General features: G+C 37.8%; 2 long non-coding RNA genes and 1 pseudogene across 6 annotated transcripts; all 3 read right to left on the reverse strand.

Moving 5' to 3' along the window:
- Window positions 1-15,999: 15,999 nt before the first annotated feature.
- LOC147524461 (uncharacterized) lies at window positions 16,000-18,812 on the reverse strand. Of its 4 annotated transcripts, none has more exons than XR_015196969.1 (5): window positions 18,796-18,812; window positions 17,266-17,318; window positions 17,086-17,182; window positions 16,886-16,997; window positions 16,000-16,229 (listed from the first exon to the last, which is right to left on the reverse strand). It is a non-coding gene; the product is annotated as an uncharacterized LOC147524461 (long non-coding RNA). The 4 variants fall into 4 exon arrangements; XR_015196968.1 differs by having other exon boundaries at window positions 17,266-17,323; XR_015196965.1 differs by lacking the exon at window positions 18,796-18,812 and adding an exon at window positions 17,686-18,046.
- Window positions 18,813-20,126: 1,314 nt separating this feature from the next.
- On the reverse strand, window positions 20,127-20,678 carry LOC147524462 (uncharacterized). The gene is made up of 3 exons (XR_015196970.1): window positions 20,654-20,678; window positions 20,443-20,550; window positions 20,127-20,338 (listed from the first exon to the last, which is right to left on the reverse strand). It is a non-coding gene; the product is annotated as an uncharacterized LOC147524462 (long non-coding RNA).
- Window positions 20,679-21,286: 608 nt separating this feature from the next.
- LOC147524463 (carbon catabolite repressor protein 4 homolog 2-like) lies at window positions 21,287-23,544 on the reverse strand (annotated as a pseudogene). The gene is made up of 4 exons (XR_015202948.1): window positions 23,070-23,544; window positions 21,816-22,565; window positions 21,588-21,673; window positions 21,287-21,296 (listed from the first exon to the last, which is right to left on the reverse strand). The product of XR_015202948.1 is annotated as a carbon catabolite repressor protein 4 homolog 2-like (transcript).
- Between the last annotated feature and the right edge of the window lie 534 nt (window positions 23,545-24,078).

Raw genomic sequence — 24,078 nt, forward strand, 5'->3', positions numbered from 1 at the left:
TCCACCGGCGACATACGCTGCCCAAGTCCCTCCATTAGAATAGCAAGTAGAAAATCTTTTTCTTGTTCTGACTGCAAGCATCCCATGACTGCCTTTTGACGAACAGATAAATCAAACTCCCTCTCGAGACCATCAACAATCTTACCATAGAACACTTTCTCCAAAAAATTTTGTGGTTTTGAGGGGACGGTAGCATTCACAGCCAGAGAATTGAGGTCAAAATCGGGTAGGCGGAGACTCAATGCATTGCTAGCAACATCAAGAATCTCATCAAAAGGCATTGTACCACAACTCCTAAAAATGTGGTCCTGAAGCTCATAATTCTGATAACAGGATTCCACAAAAGCAAATATAGAGACATCAATGGCATAATAAATACCTAAACCACCCATACGTAATGGGAGTGTCGATAAATGCCACTGTCAATCACCGAAGCCAGGACCATCAGAAACCACAATACCCTAGAGAACACTGCAGAGATGCCGATCAAAAGTCTGAGCTACCTCTCTAAAAAGGGACGGTGGACAAGTACGAATCGCGAAGACCAACTTAAAGAGCCCAACACAAGCTCATAAAAACACTAACTCACATTGTGGATCTTCCAATATAGCTAAATGGTCAATCAAAGTCATAGCCTTGCCAATACGCTTGTGAGCAAGACCCATGACAAAAAATGCATCAGTGCTACCTGCACGTCCAAGCAACCTGACCCCCTGCTGAGGATGGGACAAATCTAAAGGAAAGAGACCGGGAGTAGAGCGACTTGGCCAAAATATCTCAGTTTTAGCCACATTAAGAACTAACCCGTAAGAAGGTCCTTCTTCCTGAATCATACCGAAAGCTGTCGCCACCCGTTCTGTATCCCCGATCAGAGTCCCATCATCTAGGTACCACTCCTGTAGCAATAACTGGCAACTGGACTAGATCCATAGAATCAGATGATGCAACACCAGTGCAAATAGAAGGGGACCCAAAGGGCGCCTTGCTGGACCTTTGTAGCAGACCATATGTAGCCATCCCCCACGTATAACCTCGCAGGTTAACAATACAAGTACTCAACCCAAATGGCAATAGTTGGGCATCATATACGAACCTCTTTCAATATGATGGTCCGATCAACCATGTTAAAAGCATTCTAAAAATCTACCAGTAGCATAGAAAGAGAGCTATTGTCGTTGTTAGCATACACTATACGGTTGACAGCGTGCAAAATTGCCTCTGCTCTACCAGAAACACCCACCCCATACTGGAAATCCTTTATGTACCCAACTAAATCTCTGGAAACTCCTCTCATTGTAATCTTGGATACGAAACGACACCAAACCATGCCCATAGCTATAGGACGAATACTATTATCCGGCTTAAGAAGTGGAGTACTCGCTATGAATTATGCTAACAACTGTGTACATTGTCCCTGTAACCAAAGATTCACCATAGAGGTCAATGCATCTAGCAAATCAGACGATATAGCTGCTGCAGCAACACTCATGGCATCCAACAAGTGCTGAGCTCGGAGACAAAATGGTGTCTCTCTCTACCAATAAAGGGGGCTCAGCAAAAGGAACAGTTAGTCTCATAGGTGGTTGTCGCATTGGGTGTTTCTCCTCTAATGCTTGAATAGTCTCTGCAGAGTTAGGGGCAACCCCTGATGATGACAACACTTTTACAGCTGCAGTAAAATGCCTATCATCAACTTTTTTTATAAGCATCGACACACATTCGGAGTAGAAACAGATCGCTTGGGTGGCTGGATTGAAAGAGGCTCTACTAAAGACTCTAAGAGGCAAAATAGTCCACCAGGCTCGTTCTATATCGTCAAAGCATGGAGAATCTATTTATGCTAAAGGTTTTTCTTAGTACCAGATCGGCGTTCCTGATGATTCTGTGGTTGAAAAACCTGTAGAGTGCAGCACGGGAGAAGGAGAAGACTAACCCATGACATAACTGAACTAAGATCAGCCATAATATTCCAGGGAGCAGACTTCAATGCACCAAAAAAAGCCTAACGACATGCACGTGGTATACTTTTCACAGTGCGGAAGGGTATACAGAATGCCCTATCAAGTAACGTCTCATCGAGAGAAAGAATAACACCCAGAAGCCTTAGGATAGCACTAGCGTCTCCTTGTGATTAGAGTGCAGGTTGCATAGTCATAGGGATAGGCAGTGGTTTTGGTATACCGACAATAAGGCATCCCAAATCTCTATTATCAATCATTTCTAATGGTTTTGTGATGCCTCCTGAATGACGACATGGTATGGTTAATGTATGCATGCTGAGACAGTGGCCACATATCCATTTGTTCACCATTTTCAAAAAGTCAAGAAGGGATAAATATAAACTTATGTCCTCCTTATTCTTATCCCACAGGCTATCTATATTTCCCTAGCCACTCAAGTGATACTTCTTAATGTGAGTTTCGATATATGAAACTGCAAAGCCGCCACCCCCATTGGCCCTATCTTTGCATTTGTCAAACTCACGAAAAAGGCAATGCACATGCTTCTTCTGAGAGAGCATGATGATGACACCTTATGCTCGAACAAACCCAAAAAACAGACGACACCAATTCTAAACAACAACAAATAAGAGCACTACTATAAATCAAACCCAAACAACAAACCTAGCATCGAAGCAAACCCAACTCCATCAAAACCAACAACCAACCAAACCTAGCTAATCAATTAAACAAACAACATATATTTTTTTTTCGGTGTTGGTGAATTAAGGGGTTGTTTTTCTTTTTTGTTTGGAAGGTGGGTGGGTGTTTGGAAGGCAGCTGGTAATGGAAGGGGTGGGATTAGGAGGCGGTTTGAACTAGTGGTGCAGGTTAGAGTTAACTGGTCTGAGAATGGTGGAAAACGGTGGGTGGAAGGTTATGTGTCAATTGGTGGTAGCAGTGGTGGTAACATCGGCAAAATTATGGAGAAGGTGGCTGGAAGATGGTGGCAGCGGTGGTCGGCAATTCAAACTGGTGGTAGTGTCAAACTGGTGGCTGGAAAAGGAAATCTATTGGTGAAGCAAAGGTGGTGGTGGCACTATTGCTGTGAGGTCAGGTTTTTGGTATGATGATGATGGTGGTGGCAGTGGGTGGTGGATGGTGGGGATGCAGCACAAGTGGTGTTACTTTTTTTTTTTTTTGTAAATCTGTTTTGTAAGTTGACTGATGGTGGTGGCGGCAGTGCTCGTCCAACGGTGGTGGTGGCGATGGGTGGTGGTGTAGGTGCTGCAAGGGTCGGGGAGAGAGTGGTGGGTGTTGGTGCAGCATGAGGTGCTACAAGGGTCGGGGAGAAGTGGTCCTGTTTTTTTTTTTTTTTTTTTTTTTTTATTTTTTTTTAAACTCAGTGGTATATCCTTGATTAGTACTGGAAATACTTGTTTTCCACTAGCTTCTTTCACTTAAAATAGAATGATGGTCTTCATTGTATCTTTCTGATATTTCCTTGTAATCTTCCTTTTGTGCTCTTTCTTCCTCCTTGTGCCCTTCGTATTCTCAGAAACATATAGGTATGGCTGATAAAGATTTTAGTTATACTCTTTGTCTGGAGTTGGGTAAATGGTAAAGGGTTTTATGAAAGAAAATGGCTTATTGTAAGGCTCCAAAGGGTTTAACATTATGGTCCTACTAGGTGGGGTAAAGGCTGAATGGGTTCACTACTTGACTTATCAGTATGATACCCTATTTTGAATAGACTACAAGACATAATGGTTATCTCCCCAGTTGATGTCACTTTGTGATTAACCAAATCAACGAATAATGAGACTATATTACAACGAAATAAAGAACTGAAAGATGTTGAATCACTAAGACTCAGATTTTATATAAGAACTCTCCAAAGAATGGGTATAAAGCTCAAATCTCACGGGCTTAGTCTAAAAAATCTACTTCCAGTTTACTAGGGGTTTAAATCTCTCTTCTAGCAAAAGTACTATGGTGGTGCCTTGATAAAGAATTCTATCAACAAGAACTATTTAATAAATAGTCTAAGCGGTAATGAAATCAATAATATCAACTATCTATCAAACTCAACACTGAGCAGTATAGAATCTATATACCAGACTCATCATTAAAATTCATTTTTCTCATGCTACTGATATAGAAACAAAAATATTTTTGTTTTTGAAAAATAATTTTTGAAATTAATTTCTCAAGTACACCCTCAACTAATTTTTGAAATTCATTTCTCAAGTACACCCTCCCCTTACTTGTGCATGCATTGACCTCAATGTATAAATAAGTAAATGAAATGGATGAGAAAAAGGTAGGATATTACCATTGATGCCGAATATCAATATTTTGATCTTTCTCTGTCATATAAAGGTTAAGCTTACAAAATAGAGAAAATCAAATACAATTAGTTCAAATCAAAATTAATCCTCAAAATCAGCATTAGTCTTCATAATCATGTATCAATATATATATAAATATATATTTTTAATTTTTCTAGAGATCTTTTATGTCAAATCCCCAAGACGTAATGTGAGTCTTTTAAAGTCAAATTCTCAAGACTTTTGTGTCATTTATAGTCAGATCGTCAAGACTAGTATTCCCACCCACTAGGTTTCACTTTGTAGGGATTCTTCCGATCTCTCTCAGTAGGTGATTGACAAAAGTATACCTTGTACGATCAATTTTCTCTTAATTGATGTAACCCATGACAATTTTCAGAATGGTAATTCTTACACCAACCTAGCTTACACACTCTCCTCTTACACGCAAATGAACTTTTACCGAACCTTACACGAGCGATAGAAATAATCTTCTTTTGAAGGTCAACAGGGAGTAAATCCCACAAACTAACAGGTGGTGAACACTTAGGGTTCCATTTCAAAATTGATCTCTCGACAACATGCTTACTTCCAGTAGACATTTTATACTTGGTATACTAGAGTTATGAGACTTTGACTCCGGCGCTTGCAACTCCTCTCAGTAAAGGATAAAGTTATGAAAATCTGAGGGCCAGGCTATCGGTGGCACTTATACTAATGAGATCCCAAGGAGTCAAGCTTACGACGCTTGGCTTCCTCATGCAAAAAACTTAAACTAGATAGAGTAACAGGTTCAACAAGACATAGAATATAATCTTTAAGGTGTGTAGGTAACTTACCCCAACTTTCTGCTTCAACAGTGGTCTGATAAACCGGATCCTTGAGAAAAATGGCCTCCACGTCTCCAGTAGGTAACTCCAAAAAAGGATTCAGTCGATGAGCGTTGACTTTGAAACGAGTGTTTCTCTTTATGTCTTCTACTTCAATAGCTCCAAAAGGTGTGACATGTCTTACTACAAACGGTCCTGTCCATCTAGATCTCAACTTTCCAGGGAAAATTTCTAGATGAGAGTTGTAGGCCAGAACCTCTTGTCCAGGTTCAAATTCTCTCTTCAAAATTCTTCTGTCATGTAATGCTTTAGTCTTATTCTCGTAAATCCTTGACTTATCATAAGCATCACTTCTCAATTCCTCTAATTCACTAATATGAAGCTTCCTCCTTTCTCCTCCTTGATCTAGGCTGAAATTCATCTCTTTCACTGCCCAATAGGCTTTATGTTATAACTTAACAGGTAGATGACCCGCCTTTCCATATACCAAGCGATAGGGTGACATCCCTATGGGTGTTTTGAATGTTGTTCTGTATGCTCATAGTGCATCTTGAAGTCTAAGAGACCAGTCTTTCCTAGAAGGATTAACTGTCTTCTTCATAATACTATTGATTTCCCTATTTGAAACTTCTGCTTGACCATTAGTCTGAGGATGATATGGTAAAGCTAGCTTGTGAATTACTCCATACTTTGCCATAAGATTCCCAAATATACGGTTACAGAAGTGAGAACCGTTATCACTGATGATGGCTCTCGGTGCTCCAAATCTTGGTAGAATGCTCTTTTTCAGAATGTCCATGACGACTTTATGATCTGTGGTCTTTGTAGGAACTGCTTCAATCCACTTTGAAACATAGTGCACAGCCAGTAGAATGTAGGTGTAACCAAAAGAAGGCAGAAGTGGTGCCATGAAATCTATACCCCATACATCAAAGATTTTTTAGATAAATATCAGTTGTTGAGGCCACTCGAACCTCTTCGAGGTCTTACCCAAAAATTGGCATCTCGGACATGCTTTGCAATAAATATTTGCATCTTTAAAAAGAGTAGGCCAATAGAATCCAGCTTGTAATACCTTGCCTGCAGTATGTTGCGGGCCAAAGTGTCCTCCGCAAGGCTGACCGTGACAGAATGATAGAATTGATTCCTATTCCGATTCTGGGATGCATCTTCGAATAATCTGATCCGAACACTTCTGGAATAAGTATGGATCATCCCAAAAATAATATCTAGCCTTTGTGTAGAATAAATCTTTTTCTTGCTTGCTCCAATGCAATGGTACCTTGTCGGTCACAAGATAATTTTCCATGTGGCCGTACCATGGTACTTCTAATATACTGAACAACTGTTCATCAGGAAAAGCCTCACAGATTTGTAAATTATCTTCTATATTCTCCACTAGAAATCTAGAAATGTGATCAACAATGACATTCTGTGATCCTTTCTTATCACGTATCTCCAAATAAAATTCTTGTAAAAGTAGTATCCATCGGATCAATCTTGGCTTGGCATCCTGCTTAGCGACTAAATGACGCAAGGTAGCATGGTCAGTATAGGCAATCACCTTTGAACCTATCAGATATTGACAGAATTTGTCAAGAGAATAGACAACGGCTAAGAGCTCTTTCTCAGTGGTAGAATAATTAATCTAAGCTCCATTTAAAGTCTTACTAGCATAATAGATTGCATACGACACTTTCTTATCTCTTTGTCCTAGAACTGCTCCAACAACATAGTCAGATGCATCACATATGATCTCAAATAGCTTGCTCCAATCGGGTGCACAAATGATTGGTGCTGAAGTGAGTGCTTCCTTCAACTTCATAAAAGCTTTGACACATGAGGCATCAAAATCAAAGACAACATCTTTCCCTAACAGATGTGGCAGTGGTCTTGCAATTCTGCTGAAATCCTTGATAAATCGACAGTAGAATCCCACGTGACCTAGGAAGGCACGTATATCTTTGATAGTTCTCGGCTTGGGTAGATCCTTTATAATACCAATCTTCGCTCGATCTACTAGAATTCCTTCCTTTGAAACTTGGTGACGCAGCACTATCCCTTCCTTTACTAGTAAGTGACACTTTTCCCAGTTCAGAACTAAGTTGGTATCGCAACAACATTTAAGGACTAAGGAGAGATGGTACAGGCAATCCTCAAAAGATGATCCAAAAACTGAAAAATTGTCCATAAAAACTTCCATGTATTTCTCCACCATGTCGTTAAAAATACTCATCATGCATCGCTGAAAAGTGGCCGGTGCATTGCATAGACCAAAAGGCATACGATGGTAGGTGAATGTTCTGAATAGACATGCGAATGTGGTATTCTCTTGGTCCTCAGGCTGAATATGGATCTAAAAATATCCTGAGTAACTATCAAGAAAGTAGTACTAAGCTTGTCCAACTAATCTTTCTAACATCTAATCAATGAAAGGCAATGGAAAATGATCTTTCCTCGATACCTTATTCATCTTCCTATAATCGATGCAAACTCTCCATCCAGTCTGAATCCTGGTTGGAATCAACTCATTGTTCTCATTCTCGATCACTGTGGTTCCAGACTTTTTCGGCACAACTTGAACTGGACTAACCCATTGACTATAAGAAATAAGGAAGATAATGTCGGCATCAAGGAGTTTGACGACCTCTTCTCGAACTACTTCCTTCATATTTGGATTACGCCTCCTCTGTGGTTGCTTAGAAGGCTTAGAATCCTCTTCCAAATAAATTCTATGTTGAACTATCATAGGGTTGATCCCCTTGATATCATCAATTGTACAAGCTATATATATCTTATATTCCTTTAAAAGTGTTACTAACCTGGATTTCTGCTCCTCAGTCAAATCTATTGCAATGACTATTGGGTAGGTTCCCAAATCTCCCAAGAAAACATACTTGAGTGTAGACAACAAAGGCTTCAATTCTAGCTTAGGGGGCTCCTTCTTAAGCTATTTAGATGGTCCATTAGTCGTAGGCAATTCAAACTTTGCTTTGAACTTGCTATCATCCATGACAGGTGATGAATCCAAAATCGCATTGATTGCCTGGACACTAAGTTCCTCACATTTTGAGTCTATTAGAGCTTTCAACAACTCGTTAGCAGGATATGAATTAGTCAGATAATCCTATGCTAACATGACCAGCCTCTTTTTGTGTGTGAGATGTGGTATGGTCGTTAAACAAAAGAGAAGCGTATCAAAACATAATTATCCCTCAATAAGTAAAGGATGAGTAGGGTATCGTTCCACTTTTAAGTATATGTTTATATGAAGGACAGGACTGGAAAGGGGGTTTGAAGGATTAAAAACTATAATTGTAGAGATTTTAGATTCTAATGCTAAACTAAACTAAACTAACTAAACTTATACTAAAGCTAAGAATTGGAAATAGGGAGAGAATATGAGAGAGATAGATTCAAGAGATTCAAATCCACCAATGCTTTTGATTCAATGACTTTTTGCTTCATGTTGTTCTCCAAGTAGACTACAATCGGGCAATCGAGCAAGTGCCGATGCCTTTTTGGGTGAAACATCGTTAAACAATTAACTTTACTTAAGGTTGTTCCTATGTTCATGTTACTAGTATCTTCTTTCCTTTTATGTGAGCTTGGGTAGCTATTCAATGAATCACCATCTAAGGCAAACACAAGAAATACTTCCCTTACTCTAAAACACTACACAATTAGAAGAAAAGTAGAGAATAATAGTATAATAATCAATTACAATAAATAAAAGTCTATTCTAGCATTATATTCAATTGCAATAAATAAAAGCATGTTACTAGCAAATATTCAATTGCAATAAATAAAACCCTAAACTAGCATGATATTCAATTGTAATAAATAAAAACCTTAATCTATACTTCCATCCCCTAGTGTGGGCAATGGAACTAATAACTAAAAACATAAAGAACTAACCTGATTGAAGAACACCATAAACCAGAAGAATCATTAAACCTTAAGCACCGGCTTCATCTCCTCCTTTAAAGGAGAAGATTAGCCTTCCATATAGAAGGAAGAACACGAAGAACGAGAAGAAGAAGAGTCGAAGAACATAAGACTAGAAAGACTAATTTATTAAGACTCAGCTAGTTAAAACCGATATTTTATTATTAATCTATCTCTGCCTCAAGTTCTGGAGACAAGAATATAAGTGAATTGGCAAATTACATAAGGCACTTAGGTCCTCTATTTATAGGGGTTACAATAAGCTCTAGAAGCATTCCAAACCGTCATTTGTTTCCTAATACAAATAGACTTCTTCCAGAGTCTGACTTCGTCTTCAAAACTGAGAAGGAATTGGCTACAGTATCAATTCATGCATCTGGACACATTATTTATGCGTCCCAGACTTAATAAATGCGTCTGGATGCTCGATCTATACATCCCAGACTTGATCAATGCGTCTGGACACTCGATCCATGCGTCCCAGACGCATAAGCCTATTTTCTCTCTTCTGCTTTATTCTTCTATCCTCTTTTGCGGGCTTTGGTCCAAGCAATGAATCCTTTGGCCTTGGGCTTCCAAATAGGCTTAAAATAGGTCCAAGTCGCATCTTTAATAGCTCCAATTCCTTGGCTTTCTCTATGATTGTCCACGGGCTTCCCATATGATTCTTAATGCTCTGAATTGCTCCATTTTACCCCTTTTTCTCTAATATTCTACAAAACTCTCTTTTTCACCTGTAGAATCTTAAAACACAACTTATAAACATTATTAGTCCACTAAGATGGCTAAACAAGAGGCATAATCGAGGGTTAAATAGCACTTTTTGAGCACTTATCACAACTCCCAACTAGCCATTTGCTAGTCTCTTAGCAAATAAGATAAAAAATAGATAAGTGATCAAAATCACATCCTAATAACAAAAATAAAATCCTAACTCATTTTAGAGGCATCGCGATTGCATTTACCATATGCAACAAGGCTTTAAACCTTTAAGTTCCCAAAAAGGGACGAAGTTATAGTCTCGTGAGGGTTTTCAGGTGATATACCCACAAAATCAATCAATAGCATGTTCAAGAATGATAGTATTTTTTAGAGAGAGAAATTCCTTACCCACTTAGTGCTTACTCCAACAGACGGTATCCATTGCTAACTACATTGCTGCAAAGACTCATAGATTATGATGGGAGATAGTAAAAATTGACAAAATTCTCAATCAAGGCTTATGTGTGTACTTAGTCAATCTCCTATACTCTCCTATCCAAGAAACGGAATCCCTAGTTTACCATAGGTAGATAATCTCGACTTTCAATCCTCACCGGTCATACTCTCAGAAAAGAATCTCTCAGAAGATGGTCTACTATTTTACCTCATGTATGTGGGGAAAAGAATAATGCATATGAACATCCCATATACTACTTTGAAAAACAAACTTCTGAATAAAAGTAGTCTCATGGAAAGAATGTCAATCACATATGAAGTGTCGGGTCCTTCACTTTAGCATCCTCTCACCTATTCTAGACTTCGTACCATACTGTAGTGATAAGCCATAGGTTGTAACTTGGCTTTGGTATTGGTTTATGAAGGAAAGGTAAAAATGATTCTAAGGTTGTTTCTGAAAAACACTAAGGGTTTTGCTTCTTTCTTTGGAAGATTTCTTTAAATTTTATATTGCAGAGAAAATTCTTCTTTTGTCTTAGCTTTTCCATCCATTCTGTTCAATATCCTTGATTAATACTGGATATACTTGTTTTCCACTAGCTTCTTTCACTTTGAACAGAATGATGGTCTTCATTGTATCTCTCTGATATTTTCTTGTAATCTTCCTTTTGTGCTCTTTCTTCCTCCTTGTGCCCCTCGTATTCTCAGAAACATATGAGTATGACTGATAAAGATTTTGGCTATACTCCTTGTCTGGAGTTGGGTAAAGGGTAGAGGGTTTTATGAAAGAAAATGGCTTATTATAAGGCGCAAAAGGGTTTAACATGATGGTCCTACTAGGTGGGATAAAGGCTGAATGGGTTTACTACTTGACTTATCAAGATGATGACTCTATTTGAATAGACTACAAGACCTAATGGCTATCTCCCAGCTTGATGTCACCGTGATTAACCAAATCAACAAAATAATGAGACTATATTATAACAACATAAAGAACTGAAAAATGTTGAGTCACTAAGACTCGGATTTTTCTCATAAGAACTCTCCAAAAAATGGGTATAAAGCTCAAGTCTCATTGTGCTAAGTCTAAAAACTCTACTTCGGTTTACTAGGGGTTTAAATCTCTTTTAGCAAAAGTACACAAAAACCGACCAAGTACTATGGTGGTGCCTTGATAAAGAATTCTATCAACAAGAACTATGTCCGAGCATAATAAATAGTCTAAGCGGTAATGAAATCAATAATATCAACTATCTATCAAACTCAACACTAAGCAGTATAGAATATATATCCCAGACTCATCATTAAAATTCATTTTTCTCATGCTGCTGATATAGAAACAAAAATATTTTTATTTGTGAAAACTAATTTTCGAAATTTATTTCTCAAGTACACCCTCCCCCAACTTAACATATGCATTGTCCTCAATGTATAGAAATTAAGTAAATGAAATGAATGAGAAAAAGGGAAGATGTTACCATTGATGCCGATTTTTTAGGTCTTTTTACGTCAGATCCCTAAGACGTAATGTGAGTATTTTAAAGTCAGATTCTCAAGACTTTATATCATGCATTATCAATTTGGAGTGAGAAGATCAGATTTTCTCACCCAAATCTGACGAATGTTTGGAGGGCGAGGAGGTCTCACCTTGTGGGTCATCAAAAATACTCCTTGATATGCTGGAAAGATTGTTGGTGAAGTTGCTTCTCTACCTTAAACTATTTCAGGTCTGATGATTGTGTGATAGGCCTTGTGGTTCCCCTGTGTAGAAGGTTGATGAAAATCTTTCTTTCTAACAGGACAATAGTATCTGATGTGCCCTTTACCACCACAGTGATGATAATGGATGTCCGGGCCGACTCATTTTTCGGGGTGGGGATGAAGACCGGTTCACATACTTCTCTTGTTCGGACAATGATGGTGTAGAAGAAGCTTCAACAGTGCAATTCTCCTTATCAATATGGTTCACTTTCTGCTTTAGAAGACTCATTTCAGTTTCTAGATTCTGTTGTTTTTCCAAAACTTCTTTAAGCTGATTTTCTAGTAATTGATTTTTCTGGGCAGAAGTTTGTTGTTCATCCTGAAATGTAGAGTTCATCTTCTCAAGATATGATACTCTCTCTGTCAATTTTCCATTATGCTCACTTAAATCCTGAATTTTCTGTATAGATTCTAAGAACATGGCTAGCAACGCCTCTGTGGTGGGGTTCTCAGGTTCATCACAGTTTTCTGTAGATTGAGCACTCTCAATTGTATCTTCGAATGGGAAGGATTCTTGTATCATGCTATCAAGGAAGTACACCTCTCCACCTTCGGTGTTATCACAATCCTTATGCAACAGGTGAAAGATATTTATGTCCATGGACATCTTACCAAAGTTGATCTTCATTTCACCGTTGTGACAATTTATCAAAGCTTTTGTGGTAGCGAGGAAAGGTCGACCTAGAATAATTGGAATTTTATCAAAGGCCTCCTTGGTGTCTATTACAATGAAATCCACTGGATAGTAGAAATCAGCTACTTGAACAAGAACATCCTCAACTATGCCTCTGGAAATCTTGGTAGAGCGGTCAGCTAACTTCAATTTGACTTGTGTAGGCTTTAGGTTTTCCAGGCCCAACGCTTGGTACACATGATATGGCAAGAGATTAACACTAGCACCAAGGTCTAAGAGAGCATTACCCGTGAATTTTTCTCCTATCCTGCATGTTATTGTAGGACTTCCTAGATCTTTGAGCTTGACTGGAGCTTGCTGATGGATAATAGATGTTGTTTGTCCAGCTAGAAATGCTCACTTTGGAACATGAGTACTTCTCTTTATGTTGCATGCATCCTTCAAGAATTTGGCATATGATGGCAACTGCTTGATCGCTTTGAGAAATGGGATATTGATGTTATCTTTCTCAAATGCCTCCTTCATTTCTAAAAATTGCTTGTCCTTTTTGCTTTGAGCAAAAAACATAGGAAAAGGTGCCTTCGGTACAAACACATCAGCATGTGTTTGCTCTTCTTTCTCTTTGGCATTCTTGCATATCTTGTCTTGGTCATCTTGACAAATGCGAGTGGAAAGGATTTCCCCAACTTCCTTTTGAACTTCATTTGAAATCTTGCCCGATTGCTCTGTAGCAATGCCATCATGAGAAGGTAAGTCAACCTTGTTGTCTATCTTCAATCCTGATTTGAGAGTAGTAACTGAGCTAACATGATCATGGAGGTGATAAATACTAAAAGTTGTCCCAATGTGGCATACATCTTCACTCTTCAATATTGGTTCCAATAAGCTAGGTTGAGTGGCTTGTGTCTTTACAGACAAAGCAGTGGTGAGTTTGTCGGCCTTAGCCTCTAGAGACTCCATTCTAGAACATTTACTTGCCCGAGATTTCGGAGATGGAGATCGAGCCGAGACGTGCAAGAAGCTCTAGAACACTTTCAAACTTCTGATTTTTCTGTGATAGCAAAGTAATTGCATTCTCCAGGTTGGCAGGTGGCGGCATAATTTCTCCTAGGATCAGGCACTAACTCTCCACTTGTATTGGAATTTTGTTGAGAGTATAATTGTTGTTGAGGGACCAACTGTGAAACTTGACTTGTCTGTGTAATATAACTTTGATCTTAAGAACCTAGGGGTCCAGCATTCTGTCTCCAATAATTACCTTGAAAGTTATTACCACCTTGGTTGGGCCTCTGAAATGAGTTTATATTGTACTTTCTAACTGATGCATGTTGATAGTAACCAGGACATTCTATAGTTGCATTGGAAGTGTCCGAACAGACTTCGCAGTATTAGCTAGCTTGCATGACTGGGAGAAATTTATCTTGAGACTTGTTGAACTTGGAGGGATTCATAGAGAACTTATTAAATTTCTTACTCAGAGTTTCAATGTTGGTGGCCAGGCTAGCCAATGTAGACTTCAGTTCTTGATCTGATTGTTCATGTGCTTGGTAACCAAATTGCTTTGGCTCCCCCTCCATGCTAGCGACATCCTCGTTGCTAGTAGTCCATTGTTGTGTTTCTTCAACTAAATTCTCGAGAAAGTTGTAAGCTTCCTCTCCATCCATTGAAGTAAACTTGCCTTTGTGCATTGACTGTATCATCTGCTTGTTCATAGTAGAAAGTCCTCGAAAGAAAAAATGAGCCAGTGTGCTCTTATCATAACCATGATGTGGACATGAGACTAGCAGATTATTGAATTTCTCCCAGCTTTGATGATATTCTTCACTCACCTTCCCTTTGAAATTGCTGATAGCTTGCTGCATGGCATCTGGCATCTTCCGGGGGGTGGGTAGAACTTGTTCATAAACTTTGTTCTTAACTTCTCCTAGTTGTTGATTGAATTGATTGATGTGTGCGCTTAACCATTCGGATGCTTTACCTTCGAAAGTGAGAGTGGAAAAAGAATTAACTTGATACTCTCATCCCCGATATTTCGGTTCTTGAAAGTTCGAGGATCGATAGAAATTTGTTCATGTGAACATAAGGCTGAACATTGTCTGAACCATTGAACTTTGGAAGCATAGAGATTACTGATGCTCTAAGCTCAAACTGGTTAGCTTCTGTTTCTGGAAAAATAATACTGCTGGGTGGGTTTCCAATGATTGGCGAATAGAAATCGCTCAATTTCTTCCTCTGTTGTGCTTGCATGGGTTGGATAGCTTCAGGATTATTGATGTCCAAAACACCTCCATTATTGCGTTCGACCATTATATCAATCCTGTCTAGTATTCTTGCTATGCGAAGATGATGAAAACTATCCTATTATGCTTGAATGCAATTAAACTAATATGCAACTATTCTAAATTATACTAATATGCAAAACTACTTTCCTTCAACTTGGTTCGGCTTTGCAGCTAGTATCTCGCCCGTTGTTTAAAGCTGTCTCTTCTAGGGTTATGGTGAATCACTTGGATTGCTTAAGTACCACGGCCCACAGACGATAGTCCGTTTGTCAAGATTCAGACAAGAAACACTAGAGTTTGATATTTCGCTGTGTTTGCTTACAACTTCAATTGTTGGAAAGGTCCTAAATGCAATTATACTAGAGAGCAATAAACTATGATGCAACTATACTAAGAAAGCAATAAAAAGAATGAAGATTCGACTAACCTGGATGGTAGATCTTGTCTTCGAGATGTTCTTCAAGTTTCTCTCTTTCTCAAAAGGTTGGATGATGCGACTAAAATTACCTCAATATCCAAAGTTCTAATCTTGAAAGAAAACCTTAAACATAAACAACATAAACCAGCAGCGGCGCCATTGACACTGCCTCTTTTTGTGTGTGAGATGTGGTATGGTCGTTGAACAAAAGAGAAGCGTATCAAAACCTAATTATCCCTCAATAAGTAAAGGATGAGTAGGGTACACTACACCATAACAGCCTATTTGCAACGGCAAAAAACCGTTGCTAATAATTTTCGCAACGCTTTTTAAGTGTTGCAAATATGGCGTGGGTAAAGTGTTGGAAATTTTTGCAACGGTTAATAAGCGTTGCAAACAGAAATTTGCAACGGTTATTAACCGTTGCAATAATGATTTGTAACATTTTTTATAACTATTTGTACACAAATTTAAAACCTTTGCAACGGTTTTTAAGTGTTAGTAATTTGTTAAAAAATTACCAACGGTTCTTAAGCGTTGCAAAGTTGTTAGTTAATTTAAAAAAAAATAATTTAAAAATCGTTTGTAACGGTTATAAACCGTTGCTGATGGGTTGCTGCTGAAAAAAAAAAAAAATCTCATATTTTGTTTCTCCGCTACTGACAACCATTGCCTACATAACTATCAAAGACCACACAACAACAGTAACAATGTTTCAATTTTTAAACACAAGTGATAGCAAAGAACATATGTTTCAGGAACTCCGAATGCTAAAGAAAACAAATAAACAAACAAAAGTCTCAACTTAAGAATTCAACAAGTTTTCCTTTTTTCCTTGTCGCACAAGGATTCCCTCAGCGGACATTGCGCACTTTTTCTTCTTGTCCTAAACCAAGAGATTTATGAGCATTTGCAATGCCTTTCTCATCTGCAAAACAACTCACTGCCGTTATACAAAATAGAAATTCCGTTATACAAAATAGAAATGAAAGAGCCTAAAGTAATGCGCTTTCACATACATCTGTCTGCACCAACCAGCAAATGCGGCCAAATAATTTGGCCGGTACATTACAATATGTGGAAAACATGCATAGAATGCCATGCAAACAATAATGACAGAGTTGATCATACATCAAGTTACTTGCTTCTACTCCGTTACTGCTCAGGGTATTGAGGTAGGACGTTTCTTAGCATTAGGTAAAATGGTTTTTTACGATGAATCAACATAGTATTAAGTTGCTAGTTTCTAATAGAATTATAGGTGAATAGAATTTGGGTCAGCATATAGTGGGTGGACTATGGAAGTACGGTGGACTATTTGCTTCCTAGCTCAAGTAATTAGCTTTGTTCTTGAAAGCTCGGGCTTTAGAGGAGCTAGCATTTGCTACTTCTTAATAGAAGCAACCACTTTGTCTCTTAACTACCATCTTTATTTTAACACTACCATCCATGTAAGCACAAAGCTACATCCACTATGATTGTGAAGTTTGTCTCCGACTACCATGGAACATCATATTTGTTGCCATATACTGTAGTTCACCTAAGGAACACAATATTACAAGTGGAAACTTAAACTAAACTTACCAAAGAATTGGGTGAAAATGGAAGTGAAGAAGCTCAAATTACGCGAAACATTGTATGCCATAATGGGCGGAAGAGGTTTCACAAGGGTGTCAATGGTAAACACACGTAGAAACTGCAGAAAACAGAATGAGCATATAAGAAATCACTCAGGAATAATTTAATTCTGAAATATTATATGTATTAAAAGGGGGGAGATCGACCTGGTAGTTCCTTTGGAAGCTGTATTTGAGTTTGGGGTCAATTTGAGAGAGAGATTGAGCGTACATTTTTCAAAAACTGAAACTCACTTGGGCACTCCTGCATCAGGACAACATCTCAATATTAAGTACAAGTGTACAACTACAAGAGAAAACATAGTATGGGGGGTGGTGAAACCTCACCCCATCGTCATCCTCCCTTAAGGAGTGTATAAGCTTCTCAATTGCAAACTCTCCTGAACTAACAAACAATAACAATTAGTTATGCACAAAAATCATTCAAATGTATACTGAATACCCCATTACAGCAAATTAATTAATATATACTTTGATTTTTAGCATATTTTTTCCTTAGTTTTTTATCGTGGGTTTTATTCTTTGCAATGCAAAGGAAAGAAGACGATTATTTTTACTCAAAAGACAAGCATATGTCTGGAATCACTCTTGTGTGAATAACTACTCGTCTCTATGAGACCTACTTAGTTTTATAAATTATGCCATAAAAGATAATAGAAGAAAAAAGTTTCAAAAATATACCAATATGACAAGAAGTGAGTAAAGGTGCAACAAGGTCGGTATTCACATAGGTCGGTATTCACAAACCAACAATAATTGGTAATAACCAATCTCCTTCACAAGCAACTTTAAGAAAAATTGTTGGACTTTGAAAGCGACGAAGAAACTCATGTCCAACGGAACTAAAATTAGTTTTGGAATCCTTTGCTTGAACCGAGTAAGGAAGTAACAGACCATTGTTCCATCCTATCTCCTCTACAAACCCGCGACTCCGTAAATGATAGTGCCTAATAGTTTCTGCAACAATTAGGGTAATCATGGCTAACTAGCAACCATCTAAGCAATTAAGCAGGCCTGGAGATAGTGTAAACACAAAATCCCTTAACTAGTTAAAATCCAATTCAACTTTCAAAAAAAAAAAAAAAAAAAAAGGAATGAAGGATCCAAACAAGGGAAAACTGTAACTTGTAAAAGTATTTCTATTCAAGTGCAACACAAAAATACAACAATAAATAATTCAAAAAACATAATTTTTGCATCTAACTAGGATGTAGCTGCATACATCACACACACAAATTTTCTGTGTGGTCCATACCGTTTACTTATGTTTTCCAACTTCCTATTCTTTTCTCTCAATGCACCATATGAGGTGCCAGAGATATCGTAAATTATAGCAAGAGAACATAGTTTCCACGAAAATATGCTATAGAATCCACGAAAATATGCTATAGAATCCACGAAAAATAGATTTCGCATGGGTGCAATACTTTATATGGTTAATTAACTCTATCCCCACCACGAAGTCTTTCAGTACAATACCAGCTTAACTAGTTCCAAAAACTTTATCCACTAGAATTCACCACTACATACAAAGTACTAAACCACAGTTCTAATGAGAAGCTACAAACTACAAAAACTCATATCAGGAGACAAGTTCAAAATGGTATCTAACAATTTGGAGGTAAAGAGTAGACAAAATAAATAATATAGTTTTAGTCCAAAAACACTGATTTATCGCAGAACCTGAATTTGTTCTAGCTGCCTGAACTATGAGCATATTGGCTTCCATGTACTTTTTCTCCCAAATACGAACCAATAAATCAGCGTTTTTGGTAAACGATACTAAAGGTGAAAAACGTTGCGAAATATGTATGAATTTCTAAAGGAAAAGGAAACAGTTAGAAGATGAAAACATACTTGAACCCAATCATCGCCATCCAAAACTCCCGGCCTTTGAAAGCAAAGGTCGGATATAATTCAACTACCAATATTCTAACAAGAGGCATTGGCTTTTTATTCCATTTATCAGCAGTCCAGGTCCCTTACCACCAGAAATTATCTTGTCGAAGTACTTCGCTAATTGCAAATACTTGGAAGCCCCTCGACAAATTGATGATCCTCGATGTACTACCACCGTATTTTAGCTATAATCGGGTATGTTAGCTCTTCCAACCAATAAGTATCATAGAGAAAGAAGTAGCACTAAACAAACCTGGGTCGAAAAGCTTCCCCAAATTGCTTGAACCCTTCCATCATCATCAGTTAGCACACCGAGAGAATGTACTACGAAACTGGAACAAAAGAAAATAAGAACAATTTGAAACTAATCATAGAAAAGAAAAACATAAAGTGTAACTACCGTAGTAAATCAGCCACCTAGATAAATCCAAGACATGGAAATATAAGTACCTGTATCAAGTTCAATAACTTCCATGTTTGTTGCTCTATAACGTGGGTAGTCAGCAGAACCAATGTTCAAAGCAAAGCACAGGGATTTTCTAGATATAGCCTGCAGACTTCTACTTAAACCCACAAGATAGACTGAATCTCCTCGTCTCAAAGCAGGTTTTGTCATCCCAAAAGATTTACAGGCACATTAAGACACAGAGCAGTAGATATGGTCCATAGAATCATTTCATTTTAAATAATCACAACAGAGACATCCTGGTCTTACTCTTTCTAGGAAACTTAACTAAGATGCACATTTGGAAAAGCTAGTCATCGATTTAAGTGTTCTCACCACTATCTCACTTGCTATCACAGCCAACTGAAATAACTACAATCGGGTTGGAAAAAAAATTGAATGACAATATTGATCTTTCTCGACGGTCATGTCAAGCCGTAACAATTGGAGCAAGCAATTTGGGAACAAGAAGCTTTCAGCAGAATTTGTCAAGCACCGAAGTTTGATCATAAACTAAGTTGCCTAATAAAAAGACACGCTAGACCCTTTACGTAAAAGTAACAAAGAACATAAATGCGCAACCGGATAGGGCATATGATATCCTCGGACAAGAGCATCCCTAATCGATCTTGGATCCTCTCAAGAAGGAATAACGTGTTCATGACACTACCAACATTTACTTCAATTGATGATATAGAAAAAAAAAAAAAAAAAAAAAAAATAATTGAATTCAGGTCGAGGTTCGAATAGGGCTCCAACTAGAAGGAATGCACACACAATGAGCTCTCGTGCACTTACAAATGGGAGAAGAAAGAAATTGGGTCACCGACCTCATCCGGCAGTCCTCTTTGTCTTATGTAGTGTAAATGCCGAGAACTTTTGCAATGCAACACCTGCATTGAACCGGAGCGTATAATTTGAAGGTGCCAAATGGATGGCTCTAAGCAACGTCTTCTTACAATCTTGCCATTGCTCAGCCTCATAATGTGTACGAGCAAGATAAAGAAGTACTTGAGTGTCGGTGTTATGGTAAAATTTCCGCAAATAATTTTGATACTGTAAAAGGCAAAAAGCAAATAATAAGTGTATGCCAAATAGCAATAAATGATGAATAAAATATACATAATAAATGAAAAGAAGGAATCATAAGGTTGACTTGCCATTTTGACAGCTAAGGTAAATTGTCCCTGAGCAAAATAAACATGTGCTAAATTCATCCAAACATCCGGCATTTGGACAAAAATGCTTCCACTAGCAGGTTCTTGAACCTAAATTAACAAAGATTAAATCAGATCTCAAAAGTTCAATTAGACATGAATGTTCAGAATTCTATCGGGATCTTGATAACGGGAAAAGTCGATTTCGACCAACCTGCATAAAAATATCTTTGGAAACGCGTCAAAACCGCTCATTTTTTGCGAGAACCACTACAAATACGCCATGGCAAAGATATAAATTTTGGAGGATGTTGAACGTAACCTACATCATAGCATTAAGTGATATTTGAGGATCTTTGTTGATTTTTAAATACCTCAGCAATTTCTTCAAAATGAATTACCAATAATAAAACCTCACAAGTGGTAAGGCTTAAAAAATAACATATGATTTGAAGAAGTGACTCCTTGTTTTACAAACTTGAGCTCCTAAGAAAACAATATAATCTTGATATGTTTTTGTTTCTTTTTGGCAAATGGGTTCAAATGATGTATACATAATAATGGTGGTAGTTAACATGCTCACAATGTAATAGTGTGAAAGAACAGTTCTTGCCCTAACTTCAAGTGGTATCTACACTGTTTTTCCATTTCACGTCTTCACAAGAAGGAACAGAACATACACATGGGATATAATACAATAAATAAAAACTTAAAAATATATGTTTAGCACCAGATTTAATCATCTATATGGAGCAATCAAATTAAGCCTCAAAACAGAGCAAAGCTTGTTTTAGGAGATGTCAAAGACAAGTTTAACCCTTTCAAGAATTTTTTTCCTCAGGTATCACTATGAAGAACTACAAAGATGGATACAATATGCAAAGCACATTATTACAAACTCGAACTGTGGTGTAACATGTGAATTATGCTTGGGGGTAAAGCACAAGCTACTCCTTAGAAAAATGGGGGCGGCGAGAGTGAGATGAAAGGTCTCCCTCAACAGATCCCAAGTTCCATTATGTATGCGGGGAAAAAAACACAAAAAAACACAATTCCTACCAAATCAAAGAGTATAAAGCTGGACTAAGTAGCATGTTAAACCAGAAAAAGGAAGAATATAAAGTTAAGTTCCTAAGTTATATACTAACCACACAGAGAAGTTGTCTTTTTTTCGGGTGTTATGCCGTGGTTTCTTGAACTTTGCTTCTAAAACTGCTATTAGAGCGGCGTTATCCTGCAAATTAATGGATTATTCACAAGAATTAATAGGTTACGCACACCAAGGAAAGTAACGCAGAGAAGAACACATGGTGCGAGACTCCACCAAACACTTGAATCAAATGATTTTTCATAATGGACAATAAAAGGTAGAGTACCTCTTGAAGGCAAAGGATGTCCGCAGACGATATCCAACAATCTCCATAATAAGTTTTGTCTCACGGTAGGCCCAAGAAGGGCAATAACTGTATAAATCATTTGAAGCATACACATCCGAGAATATTGTATGAGAGCACAATAAAAGGTTCCCGAAGGTATGACCGCCCAAATCTAAATTGCCCATCACATCAACACCATTCACTGGAACCAAGTGCCTCGGACTAGGGGTTGGGGGTGGAATTACTTGGGAAGTCAATATTGTGTTAGCATGACCAACATGCAATTTCTTTTCTGCATCAAATGACACACACTCAAACTTGAGAACATGCCCAATATCATTAGCTGTTGGTGTATAGGTCTTCAATCATCCGACCTCAAACCAATTTTCACCACCTCTTTTCGCAGAATAAAACTTTGGATATGAAGGAGTAGATCCATTACTTAAACTAGTATTGTGCCCTATACTTGGAGTAGAACTGGACAGGCTCACATTGCTAGCTCCAGATCTAGAAGTATTAAAGCGTCCAAAAAGCTCTTCCTCTTCAATGTCATTTTCATTTACAGCACTAGTTGCCCTTTCATGTAAGGTACGATGATGCTGCCAGGCATCTGAAAAGCACCTAGGAGAGCAATGGTAACTTTTCGCAACATGTATCTTTGCTTTGACACAACCAAGGCACTGCAAGGTTGCTTGTTCAAAAGGATGCACACTGCAAATTGCAACTTTTCGATCACTTTGGATGCGATACCTACAAAAAGAAAACAAAAATGTAACTACATCACATGAATGACTTTTGCAATCTCAATAACAACATAGCATGACTATGCATTGCTTGAAACATTGTTAGAGAGAATTGAAGTGGATCGAGGACACTGCCCATTTCCATCATCACAAACAGTTGTCTTACTAGCATGTCCAATAAACAGGTCAGTACTTATTATTTCCCTTAGTTATGAACAAAAAGTAAAAAAACTAAATTAAGCTCTGTCGAGGCTATAGGCCACTCTACCATGTAAAATGTGACTATTATTTTAAGTATAGATGCCTCCAAACAATAGGCTTTACCCCCAAACAATATTACTTACTAACATACACAAGCCAATAACATCATATGGAAAATAATATGAGAGTATCTCCTATTAGTCTCTTTACACGTCCATATATGTGTGCCTAATTTTCACTTTTTCGACATTATAGGGTGAAAACTAATAGAGCATAAAAATAAAAAGAAGAAAAAAAGTGGGAAACTTACCACCTATACCTCAAGCAAAACCATCAATAGGGAAGATTCAGAACATCATCAGTAGTAATAGAAGTATCAGGGCATTGTAAAAGTACATAAGGAGTTAGCTCACATCCTACAATTGGAATGTCGGACGGAAGATGTACTCTAAGCACACTTAGCATTCTTCTTCACAATCTTCTTCTTCACTCTCAAAGTAGTAAACTTCTTCTTCTTCTTCTTCTTCACTTGTTAAACTCAGGATCGGGTGTCAGGCAGATCCGCCATCACTCATAAACCATTAAAACCCGCCAGCCTTTAATCACTCTCAACTTAACCCTTTAAAACTCAATAAATATAACCATATTAATCCTTAAACCCCACAAAAATCACTCTTTCTGCATCTGAGAAAGAAAAGATTAGATTTTCTTTTTGAAGTCTTGAGTTTGTCAAGAATAGATGGTTGAATTGAATTGAAGAGTGAGAAAAGGGGAATTGAGGAAAGAGAGAAAGAAAGAGAGAGAGAGAGAGAGAGAGAGAGAGAAAAATTAAGTATAGAGTTAGGGTTCTTCCAGTGAGAGTGTGTGTGGGCCGAGAGAGGGAGGGAGGAGAATGGAGAGAGTAGCGGCGGAGAGAGAGGGGAAAGAAAGTAAAGTTAGGTTTTATATTTTTAATTTGCAACACTTCTCAGACGATTTCTAAGCGTTGGCAATTAATTCCTTAAATTCACCTAAATAAACTAACGCTTTGTAACATTGCAAACGCTTATATAGCGTTGGCAACTTGATAACGGTAAATAACCGTTGCAAAGAAAAAAAGGTCTGTGTTGCAAATATCCTATTATGGTGTAGTGGTATCGTTCCACTTTTAAGTGTATGTTTATATGAAGGACAAGACTGGAAAGGGGGTTTGAGGGATTAAAAACTATAATTGTAGAGATTTTAGATTCTAATGCTAAACTAAACTAAACTAACTAAACTTATACTAAAGCTAAGAATTGGAAATAGGGAGAGAATATGAGAGAGATAGATTCAAGAGA

Source organism: Coptis chinensis, chromosome 1 (assembly GCF_015680905.1).
Source record: "Coptis chinensis isolate HL-2020 chromosome 1, ASM1568090v1, whole genome shotgun sequence".
Classification (NCBI taxonomy): Eukaryota; Viridiplantae; Streptophyta; class Magnoliopsida; order Ranunculales; family Ranunculaceae; genus Coptis; species Coptis chinensis.